Consider the following 9,652-nt stretch of genomic DNA (forward strand, 5'->3'; position numbering starts at 1 on the left):
CTCTTTAACAAATGGTGTTGGCAAAACTGAATATCCACATACAAAATAGGGAAATTGCACCCTAATCTTATAGTATATAAAAAAACTCAAAATAGATGAAAAACACAATTGTAAACCTGAAACTAAAACTCCTAGAAGAAAAATGGGGAAAGCTTTGTAATATTGGTCTTGGCAATGATTTCTTAGATATGGCACTAAAGCACCGGCACCAAAACCAAAACTAGACAAGTGGGACTGCATTAAACTAAACATTTTCTGTACAGCAAAAGAAACAAGCAGCAGAGTGAAAAGGCAACCTACAGAATGGGAGAACATGTTTGCAAACCAATATATGATAAGAGAACATTATCCAAATATATCCAAAATATATAAGGAACTCCTACAACTCAGCAAAAATATCAAATAACTCAATTTTAAAAATCATCCAGGGACTTGAATTTTTCCAAAGACAACACACAAATAGCAAACAGATATATGAAAAGATGTTCAATATCATTAATCATCAGAGAAATGCAAATTAGATCCACAATAAGATATCACCTAGTGCCTGTTAAGATGGCCATTATTAAAACAAACAAAATGACAGGAAATACCAATTGTTGGTGAGGATGTGGAGAAACTGGAACTCTGCATTGTTGGTGGGAATGTAAAATGGTGCCACTGCTATAAATAAGAGTATGGAAACTCCTAAAAAAAATTAAAAACAGAACTACTACATAATCCAGCAATCCTACTTCTGCGTATCTATCTAAAAAATCAGAAGCAGGATCTCAAAGAGATATTTGCGCTCATATGTTCATTGCAGCATTATTCACAATAGCCAAGGGGTCAAAACAACCTAAATAACTATTGATGGATGACTGGATTAAAAACATGTGGTATACACACACAATGGAATATTATTTAGCCTTTTAAAATAAGGAAATTTTGTTATATGCTACAGTACGGATGAATCTTGAGGACATTATACCAAGTGAAATAAGCTAGTCATAGGACAAATACTGCACAATTCCTCTTGTGTGTGGTATTTAAAGCAGTCAAACATATAGAATCAGGGAGTAGAATAATGGTGGCTGGAGGCTTGGGAAAAGGGAAAATGTGAAGTTGCTGTTCAATGGGTGTTGAGTTTTCTTCTGCAGGATGAAAAATTTCTAGAGATGTGTTGTACAGCAATGTGTATATAGTTAATAATACTGTACTGCGCACTTAATAATTTGTTAGGAGTATGGATCTCAAGAGATTTTACCACAATAAAAAGAAAACAGAATAATTTCATTTATAATAGCATCCAAAGAATAAAATATTTATGAGTAAAATTTTGAAAGATGCAGAAGACATGTACATTGAGAATTATAAAACACCATTGAAATAAGTTAAAGGATGACCTAGGTAAACGAAAACAAATGCCATTATCATGGATTGAAAGACTTAATATTATTAATATGGCAATAATCCCCAAATTATAGTACATAGATACAATGGAATATTATTCAGCCATAAAAAGAAAGTAGATAGTGTTACATGCTGCAAGATGGATGAACCTTTATAATATACTCAGTGAAAGAAGCCAGACACAAAAGGCCTCATATTGTATGATTCCATTCATATAAAATGTCCAGAATAGGGAAATCCATAGAGATAGAGAGTAGATTAGTGGTTTCCAGGGGATGGGGAAGTAGGAATTGAAACTAGTTGCTGGGGGCGGAGCAAGATGGCCGAATAGGAGCAGCTCCAGTCTCCAACTCCCAGCGCGAGCGACACAGAAGACCGGTGATTTCTGCATTTTCAACTGAGGTACTGGGTTCATCTCACTGGGGAGTGCCGGACGATCTGTGCTGGTCAGCTGCTGCAGCCCGACCAGCGAGAGCTGAAGCAGGGCAAGGCATTGCCTCACCTGGGAAGCGCAAGGGGGAAGGGAGTCCCTTTTCCTAGCCAGGGGAACTGAGACACACAACACCTGGAAAATCGGGTAACTCCCACACCAATACTGCGCTTTAAGCAAACAGGCACACCAGGAGATCATATCCCACACCTGGCCGGGAGGGTCCCACACCCACGGAGCCTCCCTCATTGCTAGCGCAGCAGTCTGTGATCTACCGGCAAGGCAGCAGTGAGGCTGGGGGAGGGGCGCCCGCCATTGCTGAGGCTTAAGTAGGTAAACAAAGCTGCTGGGAAGATAGAACTGGGTGGAGCTCACAGCAGCTCAAGGAAACCTGCCTGTCTCTGTAGACTCCACCTCTGGGGACAGGGCACAGTAAACTAAACAAACGCAGCAGACACCTCTGCAGACGCAAACCACTCTGTCTGACAGCTTTGAAGAGAGCAGTGGATCTCCCAACACGGAGGTTGAGATCTGAGAAGGGACAGACTCCCTGCTCAAGTGGGTCCCTGACCCCTGAGTAGCCTAACTGGGAGACATCCCCCACTAGGGGCAGTCAGACACCCCACACCTCACAGGGAGGAGTACACCCCTGAGAGGAAGCTTCCAAAGCAAGAATCAGACAGGTACGCTCGCTGTTCAGAAATATTCTATCTTCTGCAGCCTCTGCTGCTGATACCCAGGCAAACAGGGTCTGGAGTGGACCTCAAGCAATCTCCAACAGACCTACAGCTGAGGGTCCTGACTGTTAGAAGGAAAACTATCAAACAGGAAGGACACCTACACCAAAACCCCATCAGTACATCACCATCATCAAAGACCAGAGGCAGATAAAACCACAAAGATGGGGAAAAAGCAGGGCTGAAAAGCTGGAAATTCAAAAAATAAGAGCGCATCTCCCCTGGCAAAGGAGCGCAGCTCATTGCCAGCAACGGATCAAAGCTGGACGGAGAATGACTTTGACGAGATGAGAGAAGAAGGCTTCAGTCCATCAAATTTCTCAGAGCTAAAGGAGGAATTACGTACCCAGCGCAAAGAAACTAAAAATCTTGAAAAAAAAGTGGAAGAATTGATGGCTAGAGTAATTAATGCAGAGAAGGTCCTAAACGAAATGAAAGAGATGAAAACCATGACACGAGAAATACGTGACAAATGCACAAGCTTCAGTAACCGACTCGATCAACTGGAAGAAAGAGTATCAGCGATTGAGGATCAAATGAATGAAATGAAGCGAGAAGAGAAACCAAAAGAAAAAAGAAGAAAAAGAAATGAACAAAGCCTGCAAGAAGTATGGGATTATGTAAAAAGACCAAATCTACGTCTGATTGGGGTGCCTGAAAGTGAGGGGAAAATGGAACCAAGTTGGAAAACACTCTTCAGGATATCATCCAGGAGAACTTCCCCAACCTAGTAGGGCAGGCCAACATTCAAATCCAGGAAATACAGAGAACGCCACAAAGATACTCCTCGAGAAGAGCAACTCCAAGACACATAATTGCCAGATTCACCAAAGTTGAAATGAAGGAAAAAATCTTAAGGGCAGCCAGAGAGAAAGGTCGGGTTACCCACAAAGGGAAGCCCATCAGACTAACAGCAGATCTCTCAGCAGAAACTCTACAAGCCAGAAGAGAGTGGGGGCCAATATTCAACATTCTTAAAGAAAAGAATTTTCAACCCAGAATTTCATATCCAGCCAAACTAAGTTTCAGAAGTGAAGGAGAAATAAAATCCTTTACAGATAAGCAAATGCTTAGAGATTTTGTCACCACTAGGCCTGCCTTACAAGAGACCCTGAAGGAAGCACTAAACATGGAAAGGAACAACCGGTACCAGCCATTGCAAAAACATGCCAAAATGTAAAGACCATTGAGGCTAGGAAGAAACTGCATCAACTAACGAGCAAAATAACCAGTTAATATCATAATGGCAGGATCGAGTTCACACATAACAATCTTAACCTTAAATGTAAATGGACTAAATGCTCCAATTAAAAGACACAGACTGGCAAACTGGATAAAGAGTCAAGACCCATCAGTCTGCTGTATTCAGGAGACCCATCTCACACGCAGAGACATACATAGGCTCAAAATAAAGGGATGGAGGAAGATTTACCAAGCAAATGGAGAACAAAAAAAAAGCAGGGGTTGCAATCCTAGTCTCTGATAAAACAGACTTTAAACCATCAAAGATCAAAAGAGACAAAGAAGGCCATTATATAATGGTAAAGGGATCAATTCAACAGGAAGAGCTAACTATCCTAAATATATATGCACCCAATACAGGAGCACCCAGATTCATAAAGCAAGTCCTTAGAGACTTACAAAGAGACTTAGACTCCCATACAATAATAATGGGAAACTTCAACACTCCACTGTCAACATTAGACAGATCAACGAGACAGAAAGTTAACAAGGATATCCAGGAATTGAACTCATCTCTGCAGCAAGCAGACCTAATAGACATCTATAGAACTCTCCACCCCAAATCAACAGAATATACATTCTTCTCAGCACCACATCATACTTACTCCAAAATTGACCACGTAATTGGAAGTAAAGCACTCCTCAGCAAATGTACAAGAACAGAAATTATAACAAACTGTCTCTCAGACCACAGTGCAATCAAACTAGAACTCAGGACTAAGAAACTCAATCAAAACCGCTCAACTACGTGGAAACTGAACAACCTGCTCCTGAATGACTACTGGGTACATAACGAAATGAAGGCAGAAATAAAGATGTTCTTTGAAACCAATGAGAACAAAGACACAACATACCAGAATCTCTGGGACACATTTAAAGCAGTGTGTAGAGGGAAATTTATAGCACTAAATGTCCACAAGAGAAAGCAGGAAAGATCTAAAATTGACACTCTAACATCGCAATTAAAAGAACTAGAGAAGCAAGAGCAAACACATTCGAAAGCTAGCAGAAGGCAAGAAATAACTAAGATCAGAGCAGAACTGAAGGAGACAGAGACACAAAAAACCCTCCAAAAAATCAATGAATCCAGGAGTTGGTTTTTTGAAAAGATCAACAAAATTGACAGACCACTAGCCAGACTAATAAAGAAGAAAAGAGAGAAGAATCAAATCGACGCAATTAAAAATGATAAAGGGGATATCACCACCGACCCCACAGAAATACAAACTACCATCAGAGAATACTATAAACACCTCTACGCAAATAAACTGGAAAATCTAGAAGAAATGGATAATTTCCTGGACACTTACACTCTTCCAAGACTAAACCAGGAAGAAGTTGAATCCCTGAATAGACCAATAGCAGGCTCTGAAATTGAGGCAACAATTAATAGCCTACCAACCAAAAAAAGTCCAGGACCAGACGGATTCACAGCTGAATTCTACCAGAGGTACAAGGAGGAGTTGGTACCATTCCTTCTGAAACTATTCCAATCAATAGAAAAAGAGGGAATCCTCCCTAACTCATTTTATGAGGCCAACATCATCCTGATACCAAAGCCTGGCAGAGACACCACAAAAAAGGAGAATTTTAGACCAATATCCCTGATGAACATCGATGCAAAAATCCTCAATAAAATACTGGCAAACCGGATTCAGCAACACATCAAAAAGCTTATCCACCATGATCAAGTGGGCTTCATCCCTGGGATGCAAGGCTGGTTCAACATTCGCAAATCAATAAACATAATCCAGCATATAAACAGAACCAAAGACAAGAACCACATGATTATCTCAATAGATGCAGAAAAGGCTTTTGACAAAATTCAACAGCCCTTCATGCTAAAAACGCTCAATAAATTCGGTATTGATGGAACGTACCTCAAAATAATAACAGCTATTTATGACAGACCCACAGCCAATATCATACTGAATGGGCAAAAAGTGGAAAAATTCCCTTTGAAAACTGGCACAAGACAGGGATGCCCTCTCTCACCACTCCTATTCAACATAGTGTTGGAAGTTCTGGCTAGGGCAATCAGGCAAGAGAAAGAAATCAAGGGTATTCAGTTAGGAAAAGAAGAAGTCAAACTGTCCCTGTTTGCAGATGACATGATTGTATATTTAGAAAACCCCATTGTCTCAGCCCAAAATCTCCTTAAGCTGATAAGCAACTTCAGCAAAGTCTCAGGATACAAAATTAATGTGCAAAAATCATAAGCATTCTTATACACCAGTAACAGACAAACAGAGAGCCAAATCAGGAATGAACTTCCATTCACAATTGCTTCAAAGAGAATAAAATACCTAGGAATCCAACTTACAAGGGATGTAAAGGACCTCTTCAAGGAGAACTACAAACCACTGCTCAGTGAAATAAAAGAGGACACAAACAAATGGAAGAACATACCATGCTCATGGATAGGAAGAATCAATATCGTGAAAATGGCCATACTGCCCAAGGTAATTTATAGATTCAATGCCATCCCCATCAAGCTACCAATGAGTTTCTTCACAGAATTGGAAAAAACTGCTTTAAAGTTCATATGGAACCAAAAAAGAGCCCGCATCTCCAAGACAATCCTAAGTCAAAAGAACAAAGCTGGAGGCATCACGCTACCTGACTTCAGACTATACTACAAGGCTACAGTAACCAAAACAGCATGGTACTGGTACCAAAACAGAGATATAGACCAATGGAACAGAACAGAGTCCTCAGAAATAATACCACACATCTACAGCCATCTGATCTTTGACAAACCTGACAAAAACAAGAAATGGGGAAAGGATTCCCTATTTAATAAATGGAGCTGGGAAAATTGGCTAGCCATAAGTAGAAAGCTGAAACTGGATCCTTTCCTTACTCCTTATACGAAAATTAATTCAAGATGGATTAGAGACTTAAATGTTAGACCTAATACCATAAAAATCCTAGAGGAAAACCTAGGTAGTACCATTCAGGACATAGGCATGGGCAAAGATTTCATGTCTAAAACACCAAAAGCAACGGCAGCAAAAGCCAAAATTGACAAATGGGATCTCATTAAACTAAAGAGCTTCTGCACAGCAAAAGAAACTACCATCAGAGTGAACAGGCAACCTACAGAATGGGAGAAAATTTTTGCAATCTACTCATCTGACAAAGGGCTAATATCCAGAACCTACAAAGAACTAAAACAAATTTACAAGAAAAAAACAAACAACCCCATCAAAAAGTGGGCAAAGGATATGAACAGACATTTCTCAAAAGAAGACATTCATACAGCCAACAGACACATGAAAAAATGCTCATCATCACTGGCCATCAGAGAAATGCAAATCAAAACCACAATGAGATACGATCTCACACCAGTTAGAATGGCAATCATTAAAAAGTCAGGAAACAGCAGGTGCTGGAGAGGATGTGGAGAAATAGGAACACTTTTACACTGTTGGTGGGATTGTAAACTAGTTCAACCATTATGGAAAACAGTATGGCGATTCCTCAAGGATCTAGAACTAGATGTACCATATGACCCAGCCATCCCATTACTGGGTATATACCCAAAGGATTATAAATTATGCTGCTATAAAGACACATGCACACGTATGTTTATTGCAGCACTATTCACAATAGCAAAGACTTGGAATCAACCCAAATGTCCATCAGTGACAGATTGGATTAAGAAAATGTGGCACATATACACCATGGAATACTATGCAGCCATAAAAAAGGATGAGTTTGAGTCCTTTGTAGGGACTTGGATGCAGCTGGAATCCATCATTCTTAGCAAACTATCACAAGAACAGAAAACCAAACACCGCATGTTCTCACTCATAGGTGGGAACTGAACAATGAGATCACTCGGACTCAGGAAGGGGAACATCACACACCGGGGTCTATCATGGGGAGGGGGAGGGATTGCATTGGGAGTTATACCTGATGTAAATGACGAGTTGATGGGTGCAGCACACCAACAAGGCACAAGTATACATATGTAACAAACCTGCACGTTATGCACATGTATCCTACAACTTAAAGTATAATAATAATAAATAAATTTAAAAAAAAAAGAAACTAGTTGCTAACAAATCTGGTGATTTTTCTTGTGATGTAAATATTCTGGTATTATATAGTGGTGATGATTGCACCTAATGAATATACTGAAAACCACTGAAGTGCAAACTTTAAAATTGTAAATTTTATATTATGTGCATTATATCTCAGTTAAAAAAACACTATGAGATACCTTAACACAGCCACCAGAACGGTTAATATTAAAAACGTTCCAACACCAAATATTATGAATGATGTGGAGCAACTGGAAATCTCATGCACTGGTGGGAATGTAAAATGGTACAACCACTTTACAAAATTTGACAGTTCTTTTGCAGTTAAACATATGCATTTCCTATGACCCAGGAATCTACACCTAAGTTGTTACTCATGAAGAATTTAAACATATGTGCCTGCAAAGACTTGTAGACAAATACTCATAGCTGATTTATTCATAATAGCCACCATCTGGAAATAATCCACATGTCCATAACTTTACAGACTGTGATGTATTCATACAATAGATACTACTCAGCGATAAAAGGAATGAAGTTATACATGTAACAATATGAATGAAGCTATAACATACAATGAGTAAAAATTTATACATTGTTTAATTTATATGAAATTCTAGATTATACACTATGTTATTTCATTTCTATAAAAATGTAGAACAGGCAAAACTATTTTATGTTAGGGAAAATCGGTGATTTCTCTACAGGACTGGAGCAGGGCATTGTTGGAGAAAGGTTATTAGGGAACTTTCTGAGGTGATGCTAACATTTTATATTTTGATGAGGTTTGGGTTACACAGATGTATGCATTTTCCAAAATTTAGTGAATGTACAATATGATTTGTGCATTTCATTTTATGTATTTTTTTGAGACAGGGTATTTGTCTGTCACCCAGGCTGAAATGAAGTGGCATGATCATGGTTCACTGCAGCCTTGACCTCCCAGGCTCAAGTAATCCTTCTAGCTCAGCCTTCTGAGTCACTGGGACTAGAGGTGTGTGCCACCACGCCTGGCTAATTTTTTAATTTTTCTTTTTGTAGCGACGGGGTTTTGCTGTGTCCGAGACTGGTCCCAGACTCCTGGGCTCAAGTCAAGTGATCCTCCTGTCTCAGCCTCCCAAAGTGCTGGGATGCTGGGATTACAGACGTGAGCCACCACACTTGGTGTCATTTAATATAAATTTCTAATAAAAAGCTAATCAGTATTGAACTCTAGTTAATCATATGCATGCTGATGTGTTTACAGGGAAATGTGCTGATGTCTGCAACTTACTCTGAAATGAAGCAAAACATAAGGTGAATTAATAGACAGCTAGACAGACATATGATACAGCAACTATAGCAAACTATTCATGTTAGAATCAAAGTGATGAGTATTCACATGTTTATCATAATGCTTTCTGATTTTAATGTGTGTTTGAAAAAAATCATCATAAAATGTCAGCAAAAAATCCAGACTTAGATACATCCTTATGAAGTTCCATACCCTCAATGAGAGGATCCTACAATCTCCTGGAAACAAAACAAAAACAAAACACAAATATGGACCAAACATAGGACCAAAAATTAAAATGGCACCAAAATAAGATCGGTATTGGACCTCTCCTTAGTAACTGTGGGTAACAGAAGTCAGTGGAGAAATTCCCTCAGAATTCTGGGGAAATTAGAGTCTTGCTCTGTCGCCAAGGCTGGAGTGCAGTGGCACCATCTCAGCTCACTGCAACCTCCACCTCCCAGGTTTAAGCGATTCTTCCACCTCAGTCTCCGAGTAGCTGGGATTACAGGCACCTGCCACCATGCCT

The sequence above is a fragment of the Macaca mulatta genome, chromosome X (genome assembly GCF_049350105.2).
Source record: "Macaca mulatta isolate MMU2019108-1 chromosome X, T2T-MMU8v2.0, whole genome shotgun sequence".
NCBI classification, from domain to species: Eukaryota; Metazoa; Chordata; class Mammalia; order Primates; family Cercopithecidae; genus Macaca; species Macaca mulatta.